A 21,333-nucleotide genomic window follows, 5' to 3' on the forward strand; every position below is an offset into this window, starting at 1 on the left:
TTACTATATACCGCGCCCCGGCGGCCGCGCGCCCCGCCCACTAGCGGCCCGGGCGGCCAATCGCCGGAGCGGGGGGCGGAGTCTCGGCCCGAGGGGGCGGGCCCGGGGCTGTCACAAAGGAGCCGGCGGGGCTAGAGGGGCCGTCAGGAGCGCGGGGCGTGGGGGCGGCGGGAGAGGCGCGGGCGGCGGCGAGGGACGCTGAGGCAGCGCGGTGCAGCCCCCTCCCCGCTCCCGGCTGGGCGCGAACCGCCCCTTTCGTAGCAGGGTGGTCTACACCTGGGTCGCCCGGAACCCCGAGGACTCCGGCCCGGCATTCCCGGCCCAGCCACCACCACCCCCCGCCCGCCCGCGCGCCGGCCTCCCTGGGCTGTGGGTCCACCCCTGCTGGGCCCTGGCGGGGTGGGGAAGGTCACTTTGGGACGCCGGACGGGCGAGGACTCTGCCCAGCTCCGCTCCGCCTCCCGCGCCTGCACCTGCCGCCCCCTCGCACTCCCCGCCACTGCGGTTGCAGTTCCGGCCCTTCCCTCTCCTTGCAGGCCGGCCCAGCCGGCAGCCCCGGTTCCTGACTGCCCGGCTGTGCTCCTTGTGGGCGGCCTGAACCACCTCGAGCTGGATAATGGCCAAACCCACCCAGGGCGGTAGCACGGAGCCGGGGTTCGGGAGGGGTAGCCCTCCGTGAGCCGTCCCATCGAAACCGGTTGCAACTTTCGCCACTCTAGACCCCAGGCGACAATGTCTGCACGTGACCCAGCCACCGAGGACTTTCTTTGATGCCAGGTCGGCGACGGGTATTCTCGTTGGCATGCTTTTATGCCCCCTTGGGTGTATCGATCCCTTTGTTCTGCTGTAAAATTATTGGAGCCAAAGGACCTTTGGGAAAGCCTCGCTCACAGGACAAAATCTTCCCACCCTTTATCTGCTGTTGCTGAACAGCCAAACTCTTAGTTTCATCCCCTTCCTATGAACCCCGGAGCAGCTTTATACATCCCTCTCAGGGCAGTGACACAGCAGAAAACACCAGGATGCTTCTGCCTCCACTGCAGAGAAGCCCCATCCCCAGGGGCCACCATGGCCCATCTTGACGTCCCAGCCCCATATCAGAATTTCCCAATACCAGGATGCTTGTCCGGGCCATCCTTCTGTACCCAAGGTCAACCTTGCAGGCCTAAAGACATGCCCGAACTAACGAAGAATGAGCATTTTCCTACTAATCCTTCTCCAGGCTCGCCTGCAGCATCTGTGCAAACCTGAACATTCCTGAAATTCAGGGGAGAAGCAGCCACCTATCCACCCAGCCTCAGTAAGGGAGGCCGCAGGGCTTTGTCAAGGGCAACCGCGAGAGAGAACAGCTTATTGAGAAAGGAAGCCACCTCTTGCTTAGCCCCTATAGTGTTTATGTTGGAAAAGCCCCAGCTCGGTGGTATGAGAGCTGCAGGAAGAGGCTGCACCTGCAGAAGTTCCCTTATGGAGGAGTTTCCAGCAGGACAGGTTGCTGCGAAGGGTATGTGTTGTTGAGTGCCCAATACTGTAAGAGGAAGGAAAACCTGTGGGTAGAATCAGGAAAAAGAGATGAGTGGGGTAAGGGTAGCATGGGAAGGGATGAGGCGGTTCTGGGAGTGCCGTTGCTTGCGCCCACCCCATTCCTATACCTCACCCTTGATTCCCAACCCCACTTCCAGAAGAAGTATGTGGTGAAACAAAGTACGTAAAGAGAGTCTCCAGTGACAGATTTTCTTTTTTCCTAAAAAAGTGTCCTACCTTAGGTCTTCAGAGGTGTAGCAAACACCCAGCAGACTGATGAGGCATCTGCACCTCCTGGTCTCTAGTCTTTGATTTACTGTCTTCCTCTGGGGAATATCTTCCCCTCTCAAATTGTAGGTCCCTAGCTCTACTTTCCCCACTTCCCTGCATGGAAACTCTTCACAGGTACTGATAAAGTCCTGAGGGTCACATCTGCATAGCCAATGCAGCAGCTCCATCCTAAGCCAGCTTCCCCCAGGCTCCCTGAAAACCTGTGTTTCCACCAGATCTGGGATTGTTGCTGGAGAACAGGATCTCAGCCCTATTGAAACCAGGTTTCTCCCAGTAGCTCATCTCAGACTCCACTTGCCCAGCCACTCTAGACCATCTGGAATTGTACCACCCATCTAACCACTTCACCACACAGAGCAAGCTGGTAAAGAGCAAGACAGACCTACATTCACATTCCCAGCTTCAGAACATGCTGGCTGGGTGACCTTGGACAAGTCATTTGTTCTCTCCAGGGCTGTTCCCTCAGTTATACAATCGAAGTGATACATTATTGCAAGGATAAAAGGGGAAATGTGGGAAAGTGTTAAGCACAGTGCCTTGTGCCTAGCAGGAGCTACTAAGTAGCTAGCTTAATTATAATCAGCTGTTTCCATTTGACCTTGGCTAACCTTGGGGCTGTTGCTATTACTTTGTCACCTTCATACTCTGATACCCACCCCCTACCAGGACTCTTGAGTTCCCGTCAGCCCCTAGAAGGTCACCCTGACTTATTCCCCACCCTTTGCCACCTTTCCCCTTGCTTTCCAGTGTACTTCCTGCTCTGTGACCTCTTCCAACTCAAGTAATGAATAACTCAAGCACATCCTGTCCCTTTGGGCTGTGCTGATCTGGGCTTTTGTTCCAAGGCCCCTTCTGTGAAGGGTGCTGTAGCAGCAGGTTGAAAGCGGAACGTGTGTGGTTCTCCAAAGGGCGGGGTGCCCCTGGCAGGTGGAGTGTGTGGCTGGGTGTGGAGGCGGGTGGGGACCATGGGGAACTAAGACAACTTTTCAGTCAGTGCCTATGGAAACCCAGTGTTTCTCTGCAGAAAAGAGAAAGAAATTATTCAGTTCAGTTTAAAGGCTCAGGAGGAAGAGAACAATTTTTAATCCCTTTTTCTCAGGCAGGCTGAGGAAGAGGTATGGTTCTGCCCAAGGTTAGTGCTCTGCGTGTGGGTGGATGAGGGGAAGCAGAGAGCAGGAATGGCAGGAGAGCAGTGAGGGACCTCCATCCCAGTAAGGATGACAAGTTCTAACTCAGGAAATGACTAGATGCTGTTGTGATTGAAGAAAAATCCATGCTGGAGGCAGAGACAGGCTGGCAGGTAAAAGCAGGACAGGGCAGTTCTGTTTGTAGCCAAATGGCCAGTCAGAAGCTAGGCTGGGAGAAGAGGCAGGACAAATCAACCCGCAGCAGTAAGATCCTTCTGTTCAAGATCAGAGAAGCTAAAGTGAGGGTGCCTGCAAAAGAGATGGTGCAACTTGGTAGGCTGCATGAGGTGGAACCAGATTTGAAAAACAGACCTTCCTCTCTCCGCCCCTCCCCAAATACTGGCTCTCTGAATCTCTCTGCCAAACACAATGCAGACTGCTCTGCAGAGGGCTCCGCAGGGCTGAGCTGCCAATCCCACCTTCACACACGTGCTCACTCACAGTGGGGTTCTGTTCGGCCAGCCCTGGAGTATTTTAAGTACAGCGTGGAGGGGATGAGGGTATGTGTTGCATGGTGACTCATCCTGGCAGCAGAAACTATGTGCAGTGCAGAGAAAAATGGCTCAATGGCAGGCTCTGTTTGCAGTGGAATGCACAGCTCTGCAATGGATGACAAAGAGGGCTAGGAGAGGGTGAGCACTGGGAAATGCTGCCAGACTTGCCACCTTGGCCGGGACAGGTGTAGATGCCTGGGTAGCACCTAACATGGGGCTGGGCTGAGGGCCTTACCTATCCATCATGGAAGGATGCTAGATTGATTGCTCCAGGGCTTCATTCTGTGCTCCACAATGGCCTGGCATGTTTGACAGAAAACCAAATTGTTCTCCAAAATGGTTCTGGTTTCTAACAACAATTTAGCTCTGCTTCAGTTTAAACCCTGGATGATGACAAACTAGTTTCATTGGAAGGCATTCTATTCTGGCAGGTTTCTGTTTTACTGGTTCTGGAATCGAATCCTTGTCTTGTGTGAGGACGTAGTATGGAGAGAAAAAAAACTTTTTTTTTTTTTTTTTTTTGGCTAGGGATGTTGGTAAGTGGACTATCCTGTCATCAGTGGGAGTGGTAGCTTACCCACTCATCACCTTGGCTGCCAGGCCTTGACTAGCAAACTCCCAGAAGTTTTCTGCTATGCTGTTTCCTGTTTCCTAAGAGGAAGTCCAGAAAGCACCCCTGATATAGAGAGACATACTGGGATTTCTCCCCACCTGCCATGTCCTTTGCCAAATTATTAAACATGTGGATAGTGGAGGTGACCAAGGCAGACACAGAAAAGAAGATACATAGGGAAGGATTTTGTTTGGTCTGTTATAGCAGGACTGCAGAGGTGTCCGGTCTCTGTAATAATCTGGACTTACTTGCATGATTAGTAGGTGGTAGGACTGAAGGCCCGTGGATAAATGGTGCTAAACTATGGTTAGAGCTTTCAGAATTAGCTTGCCTGCTTTTTTGTAACCCCCACCTGGGGTAGGGGGGTAAATTGGTTGGATTTGGTTTTCTTCCTTGGAAAATTGTCTGGCACCAACCAGCACATCTTCTAAGCTTTAAAAAATAAAGTTCCTTTCCAGAATTTTCCATCTCCTTAAAAGGCAATGAGCAAACACCCTTCTAAGAGGCTAATCTCAGTAAGAGGAGGTCCTACAATATCATTCCCCTGGGAGAGGCATGGTCTCATCAGCCCCAGAGACAAATGTAGATAAGAGAGGGTATGAGATATTTCATGACTCTTCTCTTACTGGACCGCTTGGAGTCTTCTATAGATAAAAAGGAATGTCTATTTTATGGTCTGCCTAATCTTCAGCTTCTTTCTGCAGCTTTTGTTGAGAGCCTAGAGGTAATGTTTAGTCATTGTAGATAAATCCATTATGCATAACACTGGAGATACTGTCAGATATTCTCTAGTCCTAACTCCCCTCTCCTGGGACAAGGTAGCTGGCCAACTGGTCTCTCACCCCCAGAGGCTGTGTACTCCCTATCTTGCAGCTTTCATTCCATTGTTGGAAAACTCTGGACTAAATCCTAGCTCCTTGTAACTTCTGTCCAATCCTAATTCTTGCCTTTAGAGGAACAAAATGCAAGCTTGGTGTATCTTCCACGTGGAAGCTCTACATATATTAGAAACATCCTTTGTCTCCCTAATTTTTACTTTTCCAAGTAAAAAAATCTCCTATTTCTTCAGTACTTGTATGAGAAACTTTCCAGCCCTCTCATTGCTGCCTTCATCTGCACGATTTCTTATTTGCTCATGTCCTCTTTAAAACAGGTACCCTGGTTCTGAGGAGATCAGAGTTCAGCGGAGCTGATGTTTATATATGATCTGGACACTCTCATCTTACCACAAGGCTATGCCTTAATGGCTTTTTTGAGCCAACGCCTCTCTAACAGTGACATCAGGTAAGCGTTTTAGAAAAATCTCTTGTCTTTGCAAAAAACAGAGGTACTCCCTCCCTCAAAACCTAACACAAGTGATATGGATACCCATGAAGCAATAAGGGCAGGGGACCATCCATCCCTGATCTCCAGGGCAAGGTCGTATAAACACTGTTCTCACAAGGACTGTCCTGGGATGGTGCTGGGCCAGGGTCTGGAGATCTTGGTTCTGGACATTCTAGCATTTACCCATTAAAATAACTGAACTCTGAATGCTGCTTCTTCCTTCTAAGCAACCCCGACTTTCTCTGCTTCCTCAGTTCCCCCAATGCCCAACTTTGTCCTACATGCAGGTCAGTTGGCTGAGGTTGTTATGGTCCTGCCTTCCTCGTGGTCCTGCAGCTGCAGTCCCCGTGGCTAACTGGCAAAGCTTACTTTGCTTCTAGTGTGGATTCCAGTCAGAGGGAATCGGATCGACACATTCACATTTTCCAGCCAGGTCACAGGTTGCTGGGAAACCTAAGCCTGGACGGCCTTGGTGTAGGTTCCTGCCTGCAATGTGGTTAAGGTACAGAGGAGGGAGTCGTGCAGGATTAAACGGCTGCTTGGTCGTCGCCTGGTGCAAGGCAGACAGGCACTCTCAGATAAGCAGGCTGACAGGTAGGCAAACAAACACAGAATAAAGAACCTTTTATATCCTATAAAGTATGCCAACTTTTCTTCTTTGTGGGGCACTGTGCCTTTCCACATCTTTCTGGAAATATCGTGGCTAGTTTGTAGGGATCAAAACAAAGAGAAGAAATGAAAAAAAGACTGTTTTGCATTTATTTTACTTTTGGGAGGAGCTGGGAGGCAGGAAAATGTAAAATAATTTGCATGAACTAGCTTACAACTTAATTTATACTCATCTCTGTGCTGAGTAATGAGGAGGTTTTATGATCTGAAGGAGCAAATCCTTTAGGAAAACTGGCTGTTTGCAAAATCTGTATTCTGGCTAACAGTATGTTTTTAATGAATAAATGATAACATTCAGTCTTTCATCCCTATCGTGCACATGGCATTGCACCCAGTCATCCCAGCAGAAGGCACACGCCCTTTACTAAGGTGTTACTAAAATGCGTTCTGTGTACCTGATGGGCCTCCTGTCCAGTTACATAGCATGACACTTCCCACCGGGGAACTTGATTTCTTGGTTCTAAAAGTCATTGCTATACCTTTCCTTACAGTGATACCACCAAGGACACTGCCCACATAAATAAGTGGAATGATGAAAAGACCAGGATGATTGAGCCCTGGCTTCTCTAAGAGTTCTTGTTCCATTTAAACCTTCTGTTTAGAAGGCACACTGATAACTGCATTTATCAGACACTTACTGGAAGCCAGACACTATGCCAGGTATTTAATGTGGATTACCTTCCCTTCTCCCCTGTTTTCGGCTTTACATTACATTTCTTACAACTTAGTGAGGTAGGTCCTATTAGCATCATCTTCATTTTACAAATGAAGCCCCCAAGTCTCTTATAGACTAAGGCTAGCCAGAAGGGAGGCCACTTTCAAACCCAGACAGTTTAGCTCCAGAGACCAGGCTCAGATCCACTAGATATAACTGCCGCTGCAGGAGGAAAATGTATCCTCATAAAAAGTGCAAGCACAGCTCATGGCACTAAATGGGTTCTGTCATGTAAAGGCTGTTTGTTTTTTTTTTTTTATGTTAAAATATCTCCAGAATCATGTAAATCTTCATGGGGGTCACAATTTAAAGAAGCATTTTTTTGATACATGCACTCATCCACCAATCATTTGTCGATTGCCTACTATGTGTATAGTATTATATTAGAAACTGCGGGAATAACAAAGGACATGACATCTGAGATATGGTCTGGACATTTAAGCAGCACACATTCTGGTTGAGGAGCACAATACACAGAAATGAGTGAACAACAATGCAAGGTGCTAAATGATTGTGTTTCACAATGAATACCACAAACCAGAGATACAATGTGAATTTAGAGAAGAGATACCCTTTGTACAAGAAGTGAATCCTGAACAGGAATATTGATAGTGCCTGAGATGATACCAGACAGAAAGGAATATTTGTTTTCCAATTCATTGAATATTGATGAACCTCACAGTGTGCTGGTCACTTTGCTGGTCACTGGAGAGTCAAGACGGTCGAGCAGTTTATTCTCTCATGTGGGAACAGCCTGAGATTTGCCCAGGGTGGAATTAGACTGTGTGAGGAAGTGAGAGAAAAAGTGTGGGCAGAGGGGAAGCATGTGCAAATGCACAGAAACACAGGATATGTTTCATCAGGGTAAAATGAGAGAATACCTTTGATTGAGACAAAGAGGGTTTGCTTTTGCAGTCATTGTTTTTGAGACAGGGTCTCTATTGCCCAGGCTGGAGTACAGTAGCATGATCATGGTTCACTGGAGCCTCAACTTCCTGGGGTCAGTGATCCTCCCACATGAGCCTCTAGAGTAGCTGGGACCATAGGCACACAACACCTCACTCAGCCAATTTTTTTATTTTTTGTGGATATGAGGTCTCACTATTTTTTTTTTTTTAATTTTAATTTTAATTTTTTTTAAAGATGGGATTTCAACATGATGACCAGGCTGGTCTTGAACTCCTGACCTCAGGTGATCCACCCACCTCGGCCTCCCAAAGTGCTAAGATTACAGATGTGAAACACCTTGCTCAGCCCGAGGTCTCACTGTTTTGCCCAGGCTGGTCTCAAATTCCTGGGCTCAAGTGATCCTCCCACCTCAGCCTCCCAAAGTGGTAGGATTATAGGTGTGAACCACTGTGCCAGGCCTATTTCTTTTTTTTTTTTTTTTTTTTTTTATGAGACGGAGTTTCGCTCTTGTTACCCAGGCTGGAGTGCAATGGCGCGATCTCGGCTCACCGCAACCTCCGCCTCCTGGGCTCAGGCAATTCTCCTGCCTCAGCCTCCTGAGTAGCTGGGATTACAGGCACACGCCACCATGCCCAGCTAATTTTTTTGTATTTTTAGTAGAGACGGGGTTTCACTATGTTGACCAGGATGGTCTCGATCTCTTGACCTCGTGATCCACCCGCCTCGGCCTCCCAAAGTGCTGGGATTACAGGCTTGAGCCACCGCGCCCGGCCTATTTCTTTTTTAATAGAGAAAGGATAAGACTTAAAAGAGCAGGGCTAAGACTGCCCTTTGTCTTTCTCTTCTTTCCTTCGTTTCCTTTCTTTTTAAAATTTTTACTTTTTTACCTGGGAGCATAGATTCCAGTTGCCCTAAGTATACACTCCCTAGACCTTTCTTTTCTTCTTCTTCTTCTTCCTCTTCTTCTTCTTCTTCTTTAAAAATCCAGGTAATGCATGGATTTTTAAAGCATAGCCTATTGGTGAGATGCAAACTCTTCATCCCAATAATAATTTCCCTTGATTGGCAGATTGGTGCAGGGGTTGGGTGAAACTGAGCATGCCAAGTCTTTGAAACGATCAGATTTTTAAGAAAACTTAGAGGCAATGTTTCAGATGAGAAAGAGGAAACTCAGAGTGGAAAATGGCTGGTGAGATTGCGGGCTGGTCTCTGACTCTTTAAAAGAGTACATAAGCAGATGCATGCAGAGGCCTCATTCTTCCAGTCCATGTTCATTTTCCATCTCATGAGTCTGCTGGGTTAAACTGAAGAAGCAGCCACACATGAAGATGGAGAATATCACCGTCTACATTTGAGGTACTCTAAGTAAAAAACTTCACTGTGATCCTCCATCAAAAAAGAAAAAGAGAAAAGAAAGAAAAATCCCCAGGATAGATTATCAGTTAGGGTTAGGTTTGTCTGTAATAGAAACGCAAAATGACAGCAGCTTCAACATCATGATATTCTATTTCTCTCTGACTTACAAGTCCAGAGGTGGGTAGCCCAGGACTGGGATGATGGCTTTATTCCAGTAAGTCCTCAGGGAGCCAGGCCCCTTCCAGCTTATCTTTTCACATCCCTTCTACATGGCCCTTGCACTGATGGACATCAGTTATCACATCCAGGCTGGAGGAGGAAAAAACAGAAGTGCCAACCACCCTTCATGGAAACATCTATCCTAGAAAAACTGTCACAGGCCACTTCTACTCCTATCTCCTTGGTCAGAACTTGGCCTCAGAGCAACCCTTAGCCACATGGAATGTTCGGAAATACAGTCTTCTCTCAGCACCTGTGCCCAGTTAAAAATTAGTTCTGTCACTGCCTCTGCCACAGTGATGCTGAGAAACTTGACACACATTGATGTGCTCTTTTGTGTTCATATTGTTGAAGCCTTTTTCAAAGATGAATCCTGGGAGGGGGCCCATTATCTCATATTTTATTCTACAATGAGAAGATCAAATCTCTTTCTTTTGTGGTAAGAAAACAAGCCATTCAAAGAGCAAACAATTAGAAGAGTTCAGGCCACTGGGGTCAGGAGACATGGCTGTGGAAACGACAAGGGTGTAGAGCTGGAGAAAATATTTTTTAAAGAAAGAGTGCACCAAAACAGATGCATGCAATGCCATGGCACAGTCCATGACCTTGCACAGCTGGCAAGGGCTGGCTCTGCTGATACTCTGCCCACCCACCACCCTTCTCCACTTCCTGTTGCAATCATGGCTGCAATCTCTGCCAGCCTCTTTGGGGGCTTGTGGGATTTAGACAACGATTGCCCATTCTTAGTACAAGTTGTGGCAGGGCAGGTTGTGGTTACTCAGCCCCAGCATGCCAGCTGGGTGCCAGTTTCAGCATGTTAATTGACAATAGGGCTTAGTGCGGTTCCCATTTTGCTGTAAATTAATAGCTACTTTCAGCAGATCATTAGTCCTTCAATTTCACCAGCCTTCCAGAAGGATGGAATGTCACAGTGACACTGGGAAGCTTGTATTAGAGTTGACCAGCTTTGGACTACACGTTATTGAGGACACTAGGTTACTTCTCAGACTCTGCAAACTCCCCGTGGCCCCAAGACCTTTTTACATGCTAGTTCCTCTGAGTCTGGGATGTTTATCTTTCCCCTTTTGGCCAGATAAGACCTCTGAAGATTTTCTTGACTTCTAAGAAAAAAATCCCTTAGCCACAGGTTTTTCTGTCATTGCATAACTCTTCCTGGTGCCATTCATCACAGATAGTAATTTTACATTCATGTAATTATTTGCTGAGACTTTAATTTTATGAGAACTAGCTGTCACCATCTTTGGTATCCCCCGTGTCTAGTATAGTGATGGGTACATAGTATGCACTCAATGAATTTGGGTGAATCCATGATGTGGCTGCACCTGCACATTTGTCTCCAACCCTAATGCAATTATAGAGTTTCTCAATATGTTGATGTGAACTGTCTATATCAGATTTACCAGCTTAACTCCATTAAAATGCAGATTCCTGGACTTCATCCCAACCCTCCTGAATCAAGGTATCTGAGGGGGGACCTGGGATCCTCATGTGAACAAGCTTCCCAGCTAATTTGCACACACCACAGTGTTTGAGAAGCCCATTGCAGTTGGGAAGACAGTGCAGTATGGGTATTATTAAGAGGCCCATGCTATGCACAGGAATGAGCCTTAAGGATAAGACTATTGTATTCAAGAGCTACTTCAGTCTGCTTACATTTACAGACAAGAAACTTATAAAACAACTTTGCCCTTTGAGATTTGAAAATGCCAAGGAAAATTTGGAGATAGCTGTTAATTGAGCTTAGGGAGTCCAGATTATGTGGAAATAAAACAATGTTCATATTATGTGGAAATAAAACAGTGTTCACAGTAGCATGTGTGCACACACAATTTTAAAGAAATAAACCAAGACTTGATTGTCACCAGTAACACTCTCTCTGCCCTCACCCCCCTACCAACTCCTCTCCCAGATGGAGTGGTGACAGGAAATTCTTGCTGAGGGACTTCTGAAGCAAAACCAAAGTCCTCCATGGAAACTTGAGTCTGATTTTCAGCCTCCAAGTTTAATCACACATATGGTTACCTATTAAAGGTTATCAAAACCTGTGAGCTGATGAACTTTCATCCTTGTTTTCTTTAAAATTAAAAAAAAAAAAATTTGGAGTATACTTGTTCTGAAGTTGAAAATCCACATGGCCAGCCACACTTAGTGAGGTCTAAACATGAAATTTAACAACAAATGATGTGAAAACCCTTTAAAACAAGAGTTATACTGAACATTTTGGTCTTCATTTCTTTCTGCCCACCCAGTTGTTTTTTTAACTCAACGCCAAAGGTCTCCTCTTCTTAAAAGATTCTTTCCTTCTCTCTCTCATCTTTCTTTCAGGATCATAGATTCTTCCAAGGATTCTTTCCTTTCTCCCATTGCCCGAGGGTTTGCCTCCTTTTTTAAATAATTTTAAGAAAGTTTTGAAAAACCATTGTCATTTCTCTTTTAAAAGTAAATCATTATGCTACCTTGCCAAATAGCCAACTCTTATACATTAATAGCCCCACTAAAAGGAAAACAGCATGAGCTGATGTATGAAGTGGGATTATGAAGAAAGATTAAAAATTCAAACCATGAAGTATTCAAAACATAAAATATCCCTAAGAAGGACTCAAGCACAGTATAGGGAGAACAACTAAGAAAAAGGTCTGTATTCAAACTGTGAACTCCTTAAGAACAGAGACATAAGTATTACCTACCTGTGAATTATCCGCAGTTCCTAGCACAGTGCCTGGAACGTAAGAGTTTCGACAAATATATCTTGAATGAATCATGGAAGGAGGAATCTCCCGTTTTAAACAGGGACTTGATAATTTAATGTAAGGTTGATATTCAAAGTAAACTTCTTCTGAACCCTGAAAGTTTATTGCAATCTAGCAGCAACTTACCTGACCAGATGGTTCAGAAAGTGGGTTGTGGGCAAGAATTATAAACTGTTCCCTCCTTGAAATCCATGATCCTCCCATCACAGCCCTTGAGGCCTTACACTTCAAGATCCTCAACTTTTCAGGGATCTTTCTGGGTTATCGTAGTAAAAAAAGAAATTCTTTGCTGAAAAAATATAGGGAATTTTATCCAAGAGCCCCTTTGTAGAGTTAGCCAGCTATATTTCATTGTCATGTTGTGGAAAGTGCATGGGTTTCAGAGACACAGCCATCTGAGGCTGTGAAAGTTACCTAACTATATGAGGCTACATGTTTTTATCTTGGAAATGGGAATAACACTATCTATATTTTATTGTCATCATGGGAACTTAAGACAATTAAGGCCTTAATACTTAATAGAAATCAATAAATGATAGCTTTTCCCTCTTGAATTTAAGCTGTATAGTATCTGATATTTTTGTCAGGCTTCCAGTGCCTGACACAGAATAAGTACTTAAAATATTTGTTAAATAGATTACGTTTTTGTTTACTTACCAAGTCACAGACTGGAGATGCATCCTTGTATTTTGAATATTCTAAAATAATAAAATGTCTGGTGTTCCTATTAGCATCTGGCTTAAAGATGTTGAATCCTATGCCAGTGGCAGCTGTGTGCATTCCCTACATCACATGGGGCAGGAGTACATGCAGTATATAAGTGGGTCTTACAGTGTGGTCCCCAGACTAGGTGCATCAGCATGACCTGGGAACTTTTACATCGGAAATGTAAATTCACAGGCCCCACTCTGGAACTACTGACTGAAAAATTCTAGGGGTGAGGGTCAGTTGATTATGTGTCAGAGTTTGAGAATCAAAACTACAGGTATACATAAAACTCCCCAGTGCTGTAATTAGACATGATCTGAGCACTGGGTGCCAGAGAATTGATGACTTGCACTGAGAAAACATAAGCACTGGGGATTATAGAATGTGATGCTTCCAGAGTTAATATCCTCCTAGCAGAGGATTTTCAGGAATCTGACAGATTCTGTCTTAAAAGGCTTCTTCAGCAAACTAGCCTCCTGATATTATCTGTAGACATGTGCCAGAAGCATTACCTAAACTGCTGTTTTTTCCATGGTGCCCCTTCCACCCAGCCATAGCAGAGTGGACTGGGGTGGGCACTGACTCAAGGGCAGCTCCGTCTGTAATCTAGCCCTCAATTCTTGTGTTAGGCAAGAGGTAAACTGTGCTGCTTACATTTAGAGACCCCAAAATACAGTGAATCAAAGAATAGAGCAGTTCTTATCTTTTGTAGCATCCTGGAGGTAAATAATCCAGGCTGGAATGGTGGCTCTACTGTGTGTTTATTGAAAGAGCCTGCTTTCCTGTCTTGTTACTCTCGCTTCCCCAGTGGTGGTGGCTTCCTTTGCTTGACTGAGCCTGAGTCAACATTATAACTGCATTCCGTCTTACTGCAAGGAGAAAATCCAGGACAAGTGGCTTTGTCTTTAAGAAGATGATGCCAAATTTGTACATCTCACTTCCATTTATACCTCATTACTCACATAGTCATATCTCGCTGCAATGCAGGCTGGGAACTGTAGTGTGCAACCGGCAGCCATGTGCCCACATGAAGCACACAGGATTCTATTACTAAGAAGAAAAAAAGAATGAATACTGGAAGACAGCTAGCAGCTTCTGCCAGAATTCTGAACATCTTCTCAGGTCCTCTTCTCATGGGGCCCACTGTACCAAGGAGCTCTACCCTTGGATTCCTGTGAGATTTCTGCATTCAAACCCTCTTTTCTTGAATTAGCCTGAATGGAAACCTGTTCTTTGTAACCAGATGCTGCAGATTAGAACAGCATACCTCAAATCCCTCTTATCTTAGTAAATGTTGAAATTGCTCAGAGCAATCACTAAACACAAGCACTAAGTGAGAAGGATTGTGCAGTCCTGATTACAAGGATGGTCGTAAGACAGGTCGGCTGAGAATTTCCCCCACACAGCAGTTCTGAGCTGTCTTGAACACTCTGTAACCTCCATGAGAGCCCCAAGCCCAGGCAAAGCCACGGAGTGTGTTAACTTGTCTTTGGCAGCTTTCATCCTCTTTCTGCATTTTCAGCCAGTGGGATTCCTGCCATCAGAACTCCCACGTCCCATGTTCATTCTGTCAAAATTCTGTGTTCTGTTGTGTGCATAGGCATGAGAGACTCCTTGGGGATCAGTGCGTTCTTTAATGCGAAACTCTAGTCATGGGGAATTTTCGGTCCATTTAGTTTATTAGGGGCTTTTGGTGCCCTGCAAATAGCACCCAGGCAGGGTCCTTCGACCATGTTGCAGCAGTGCTCTCTGTCCACATTCTAGTATAACAGACTGCAAGAGAAGTAACATCTTTCTTCTTCCTTTAGGTCCAATCTCTTATTTACAATTCCCAATGGGTTTTTTTGTATAGTAATGCAGAAATACTTTGAGAAGTTCAGGGTTCTATTTCCTGGAAAACAAACAAACAAACAAACAAACAGGTAGAACTCTTAGATCTCTTCTCTCTCCAGCCTTGTTTACCTCTCCTCCTCTTTTTAAATTGACTGTTTTGACTCTGCTGTTTAAATGCCTGGATCAGATAAAATGCGAGGATTGCTCATGGCACATTCAGTAAGGGATTATAATAAACCCAGGGGAATCAGAAGAAACCCACAATGATGGGATTTAGCATATTCAAAGTTGAAAATAAAGTCAGCATTTGTCTTTAATCAGCTCAACACCTGTCTTGATCTTATTCATCCTGGGTTTCTTGACTCTATCTCCGGTTAGTTGACTCTTCCATGGGCTGTATCTTGGTATTCTATAATTCTCAGTGAAATACATTACAGCCCCATGATATTCTGTTTACAGCAGGTCTTACAGAAGGAAGGTAAGAAGGTGGGAGTAGGGAGTAAGCACATTACCAGGTGAATGGCCACTGTGTGCCAGCCACTGCTAGACTCTTTAATCCTCAAAACAAAACAAAACAAAACTGGAGGGAAATTAATATGGCATTTTATGAGAAAATGGAAGATTATGTAATTTACACAAGTTACTAATACCTAAGAAGTGGTACACTTGAAATCTAATCAAGGGTGTCTGACTTTCCAAGCCTGTGCTCCCAAATTGGTGTCAACACATTTATGTAGAACCTTTTATTAATGCCATTAATTATTATACCTTGGGAAAAAGGAGAGGCATATCGCCTACTTAAATCATATTCTTTATTATTGGATGAAGGATGGAAGGGGAATGGGAAACCACTGTGAATAAATTCAGTAGTTTATCAACAGGGGACTATGTTTTGCCACAGCCTTGTTGCTTGACTCTGGAAGAACCCATTGTCTGCTCTGTGACTTAGTTTTAGTGTCAGATCTTTTTTTTTTTTTTTTTTTAAATAAGGCAAATAAGGCAATGTTCCCAATGTTTGAGGGGCTTCGTAGAAATCTAGATTTTTATATGGTCTTTTGCCTAGATTTCTTTTTTATCCTAGGATTTTTATATAAATTGTTTTTATTTAAATTATATGTTTATATAAATTATACAAAATAACAATTAAAAATGTTATATATTTACATTAATATAATATTGTCATATAACAACATAAATAATATTTATATGCTTACTTATACAATCAGTTATAAATACTCCATACAGAGGAACTTCATTTTAATTTTTTTTTTTTTTTTTTTGAGACAGAGTCTCACTCTGTCACCCAGGCTGGAGTGCATTGGTGTAATTTCAGCTCACTGCAACCTCCTCCTCTTGAGTTGAAGCAATTCTTATGCCACAGCCTCCCAAGTAGCTGAGATTACAGGTGCTCTCACCACATCCAGCTAATTTTTGTGTTTTTTGTAGAGACAGTGTTTTGCTGTGTTGGCCAGGCTCGTCTCAAACTTCTGGCCTCAAGTGATCCACCCACCTCAGCCTTCCAAAGTGTTGGGACTGTAGGCATGAGCCACCACTCCCGACCCATTTTACTTTCTGCTACTTCACTAGATTTAAGTTTCTTAAAGGTAGGCCTTATGTCTTTATCAAGGAATCCTAAATTGTTAGACCTGAAAGGAACATTAAAGATCATACTGTGGCTGATGATAACTTTTTTCTGTTTCCCTTACATGACCTAGCACCATACCTTGTATACAGTAGGGGGTTTAATAAATAGCAGATGCATAAAAAGCATATAAATGCTTTATATGCTTTATAATTTGACTTCTCCCCCATACCCTCTGTGAACAAGGACACAGGAACAATTTGAACCTCTCAACACAATTATTACATGTTTTATGCAATCAGCCACTATGATAGGAGTTTACTTGTTTTTATGAGTGTTTTCCTCCTGAAATGACCTTTACTATCAGTTAGGTTTAGCTTAAAATATGAATTCCATGTATGCAAGCATTTTTGTAGAAAAATACCTGTGTCCTGTGTGATTGTATTAGATCTACATGATGACAAAAACAGCATTTGGGTAACACCATGAAACTGCATCACTGATTGTACTTATATCATCGGTATGATCTGTACCAAGCCTGGAAACCAGTTTGCCTCTGCCCTGGCTCTAGGGCTGGCTTCATTGGTGTGCAATCTATGCAGTTACATGGGGCCCTTAGCTGAGTGGAACTCCCTGCTTGTGTTAATGCTCAGTTTTCATCTTCTTGAAATTCTTAATAATTTTTTTTAGCAAGTGCCCCACATTTTCATTTTGCACTGGGCTCTGCAAATTATGTAGCTGGTCCCCACTCCCTGTCTGTGTTTGAGCAGTTTCTCTCTCCCTTCACATTCTCCAATCCCCCTTCCCAAAGGCAGAAACATCACACACCCTCATCTTAGTGGGATCTGAAACATCTGTCAGGCCTTTAGAATAAGCTAGTAAGTGAAGTCTTCAAAATAAATGTTCATGCATATTGGCAAACTAATGGAATGAACACACTTTAATCATTGACTGGTGCCAGCCACTGAGCTATCGTTTATATACTGGTTTTGTTTAACAGCCACCTCAAACCTATGAGAGGGTGCTATTATTCTGTTTTACAAATGGGAAAACGGAGGCTGGGGAATGCCGGTAAGTGGCAGAGCTCACACACTGAGTTATAATGTGTTTGAGTCCAAAGCCCATTCCCATTTCACTACATTCCTAACTGAGGCCTGGAAAACTTACCCCTGAGATCACAGCATTGCCTGAAAGGAATAAGGACTTTTCCTATGGTTTTCACACCTTTACTTTTTGCACTGGATCTTTCCGTTGTGTGGTTAACAACTAGGCTACGCCATTCTATATCTGGCTTTCAGTTATAGAGCAACTTTCCCAGGACCTTCCATAAAACTAGAAGTGAAGTGAATATATCATTGTTCTCACTGACGTGCTCTGAGGTCCTGAAGTCCAAGCCAACATTCAGTGGCATATCTCACTCAGCAACACTTTTACCTGTGTTCTAGAAAACAACAGCCATTTATTCACTCGGTGATTCATTTTTTCTCCACAAGCCTCTGTGCAGCATCTGCTATGTGCAGACACTGCGCTAGGCCCTGTGGAGACAATAATAAAAAAGACATAGCCCCTGCTTTTCAGATGGTCACAAATTGGCAGAAGGGTGCAAATTCGTAACTCTCTTTATTCCAACATTTTGCCAGCTCTGGTTCTAAAGTTGAGGAGTTAGGAGTTGGAGCAAATTTAGGAAATGGGTGGAATATTATTTCCTCAGCTCATTGGAATTCTCCCTTACCCGAGCCTTGTTACAGATCAGGGACCCAGGTTGGGTGGCATACATATGCCTGTCATTATTTGTATCCCTGGTTTAACAGCTGGCTCTGGCCAACCTTATACCATCCTCTACCTTAGCAAACAGAAACACAGGTTTTGAAAATTCACATGAAGAAGAGTTGAATAGCAAACAAGTTCAGCCTTGAGGCCCCACCTATTACCTGGCTGTAGAGCTTTGTAAAACCATTGATTGTTTAACAGCCAGCAGGGCAGGAAGGCCAGAATTATGCTCAGCAAATGCAGAAACAGAGCACAGTTGTCTGTGTGTGTTTCTATGGTAACAGTGATAACAGCTTATATTTATAGACCCTCTATCTCCAAGGAGCTCAAAGCACTTTACAAACACATTGTCTCTCTGCTATAGGGAAGAGAGAGAAAGGTGCGGCGGGGAGGGGGAGAAGAAGAGAGGTAGAGAGAGAAAGAAAGGGAGAGGGAGGGAGGAGGAAAGGAGAGAGGAAAGCAGGGAGGGAGAGAGAACAGGAAAAGAGGGAGGAGGGACACAAGGACTTGGTGTGCTATTATGCACATTTCACAGATGGCACAGAGTGGGGAAGTCAGTGACCCAAGGTGGCAAGGTAATCCAGTGACAGATGGTAGATTGGATAGACCTAGTGGCTCATATAACTCCTGGAACTCTTGCTGCTGGCCTTGAGCAGATGTCAGGGCTGAGCTGCTGTCTCTCAGTCATCTTGCTCTGTTCAGTGTCAACTAGGTGATCAGATAACTCTGGGGACATCAAAGGCAGTTTGGCTCAGTATTGTTGGTAGGAAATACAGGGATAATTCTTCCATGGGGAGTTGGGATAATGTCGAAAGTCCTTATAGCCAGATATCCACCAGGCAATCCCAGACTGTGTTCCCAGGGATGAGAGGCTCAGCTGTGCTGCACACTTTGCAGAGGCTCTGCACATGTTGATGGAAACAGTTTTCTTCAAATAGAGTCCATTTCACAGTTTCTGAAGGACCTTTGGAGAAAATTCCTTTTGGGTACTACTTTCTGAGACAACTATTAGACATGTGATATTACTTGGAGTTATTTGAAGGCTGTAGCCTATGAAATTGAAAATGAGTTTTGCAAATCTCAGATCTACTATTTTCTGTATAAAATTCTTGTGTGAATAGAGCCACATTCTCTGGTGGAGTCCTGAACTCTAGGAGTGGTTTAGCATGACTCTTAAGCTCCTGAGTCCTAGATACGCCTGTCCCCATTCTTCAGCCAGAGTTGGCCTTGCTCCCCACTTCTTACCCTCATAGGCCTTCTATTTCCCCCTCACTGCCACCTCACTCCACATTTAGCTTTTGGAAAATGGCAACTATTTTCTCTTCTAAAAAAGAGTCATTATCTCCCGAGCATTCAGTCAATTCAGCCAGCAGTCCCCATGGCAACACTGAGATAAGATCCTTCCTCATGCAGGTCTTCAGTGGTCTTGATTAAACAAATCCCACCAGTTCCTGCAGCCCATGACCTCGGGCTCAAACCAGAGATGAGCTTCTCTCTTGCCTTTGCCTATTTAGGCTTCAGAGACACTGGACTAAGGGGCTGATAGTTCGAGTAGTTGAGTCCTGGTATACAAACAGGCTCTGACCCCCAAAGCAAAAATAAATTAAGCAAAGAACCCCCTGAAGAAGGAGGAGCAGTTGTTGGAGAGCCTTCTGGTTTCTGCACCATCTTATGAAGTTGACTTATATTTACCAGCAGCTGGAGGCTTTCCCAGCACCTGGAGCCTACCCTGGGAGGGTAGGCTGCTCCCTCACACTGAAGTTCTTTCTCTTCCTTCAAGATGCTAAGCTCCCTCTTACCTTCTGGCCTTGAGCTCCAAGTGAAAAGGAGCCCTGTGTGGTTTATCACTCTACCTCCAACCGCTGGTTTTGTGCCTGGCACATAGTCAGAATTTGTAAAGGAATAAACTCCCCAAACTCCCTTTGGCTGCCCCCTCCCTCCCTGCATCCTCACACTTTTTTCTTGGCCTTCCCAGTCCTCCTCTTTAAGGTGTCTCTTAGACACTCTGAAATTCCATCTCTCCCACTGGTTCCTATATAGTATTTTATCTTTTTCTCATTACAGCACTTATCACACACTATGGCAATTGCTTATTTCAATTAGGAGTTTCTGGATGTCACTGAAAGTGGCTTTTGCGGGTTTGTTGGAAACAGCATTTAAAGATAGAATTAAAATCATAGTTTATTTGGGTTCAACTTATATGTGTAATTATTTTATTTTATTTTTTCCCCAACGTTTAAGTTCAGGGGTACCTGTGCAGGATGTGCAGTTTTGTTACTATTTTATTTTTAGTCTAGCAGAGTTAGCAATCACTTCTAAAGGGCCTATGAATAAAGTTAATTACTTACAAATATTTTAAGCTATGATTATTAGTTATAATCTCCATCTACTTCTCTCCCTATATGCATTTGTCTGTATTAACAAACAAAACTTTTTGGGATACTTTAATACTCATATACATTTAAGCCCTTAAAGGTATAAATATAAGGTTCTAAGGTTCTCTTATATGTTCCAATAAACTTAAGAACTCAAAACCATAAAATTTCACATTAATTACTCAATTATATTTTATTTATTTTTTTTTTATTGTACTTTAAGTTCTGGGGTACATGTGCAGATCTTGCAGTATTGTTGCATAGGTACACACTTGCTATGGTGGTTTGCTGTCTCCATCCCCCTGTCACCCACATCAGCCATTTCTCCCAGTGTTATCCCTCCCCAACCTTCCCACCTGCTGTTAGCCCTCCTCTACCACCCTGTCCCCAAAACATACCCCTATGTGTCATGTTCCACTCCCTGTGTCCGTGTGATCTCATTGTTCAACCCCTGCCTATGAGTGAGAACATACGGTGTTTGGTTTTCTGTTCTTGTGTCAGTTTGCTGAGAATGATGGTTTCTAGATTCATCCATGTCCCTACAAAGGAAACAAACTCATTATTTTTTATGGCTGCATAGTATTCCATGGCGTATATGTGCCAACATTTTCCTTGTCCAGCATATCATTGATGGGCATTTGGGTTGGTTCCAGGTCTTTGCTATTGTAAACAGTGCCACAGTGAACATATGTGTGCATGTGTTTTTATAGTAGAACAATTTATAGTCCTTTGAGTATATACCCAGTAATGGGATTGCTTGGTCAAATGGAATCTCTATTTCTAGAGATTAGGTCCTTGAGGAATCGCCACACTGTCTCCACAATGGTTGAATTAATTTACACTCCCACCAACAAAGTAAAAGTGTTCCTATTTCTCCACATCCTCTCCAGCATCTGTTGTCTCCAGATTTTTTTTTTTTTTTTTTGAGACGGAGTTTCGCTCTTGTTACCCAGGCTGGAGTGCAATGGCACGATCTCGGCTCACCGCAACCTCC

The 21,333-nt window shown here is 44.2% G+C and overlaps 1 long non-coding RNA gene across 3 annotated transcripts in view; it reads left to right on the forward strand.

Moving 5' to 3' along the window:
- The first annotated feature begins 173 nt into the window (after positions 1 to 173).
- Positions 174 to 21,333, forward strand: part of LOC141582313 (uncharacterized) — a 63,314-nt gene continuing 42,154 nt past the window's right edge. For all 3 annotated transcript variants that reach the window (XR_012515179.1, XR_012515180.1, XR_012515178.1), the window contains exons 1-2: positions 174 to 777; positions 5,260 to 5,390. This is a non-coding gene — a long non-coding RNA (uncharacterized LOC141582313). The remainder of the gene's footprint in view (positions 778 to 5,259; positions 5,391 to 21,333) is intronic.

The sequence above is a fragment of the Saimiri boliviensis genome, chromosome 19 (genome assembly GCF_048565385.1).
Source record: "Saimiri boliviensis isolate mSaiBol1 chromosome 19, mSaiBol1.pri, whole genome shotgun sequence".
In the NCBI taxonomy this organism is placed as follows: domain Eukaryota; kingdom Metazoa; phylum Chordata; class Mammalia; order Primates; family Cebidae; genus Saimiri; species Saimiri boliviensis.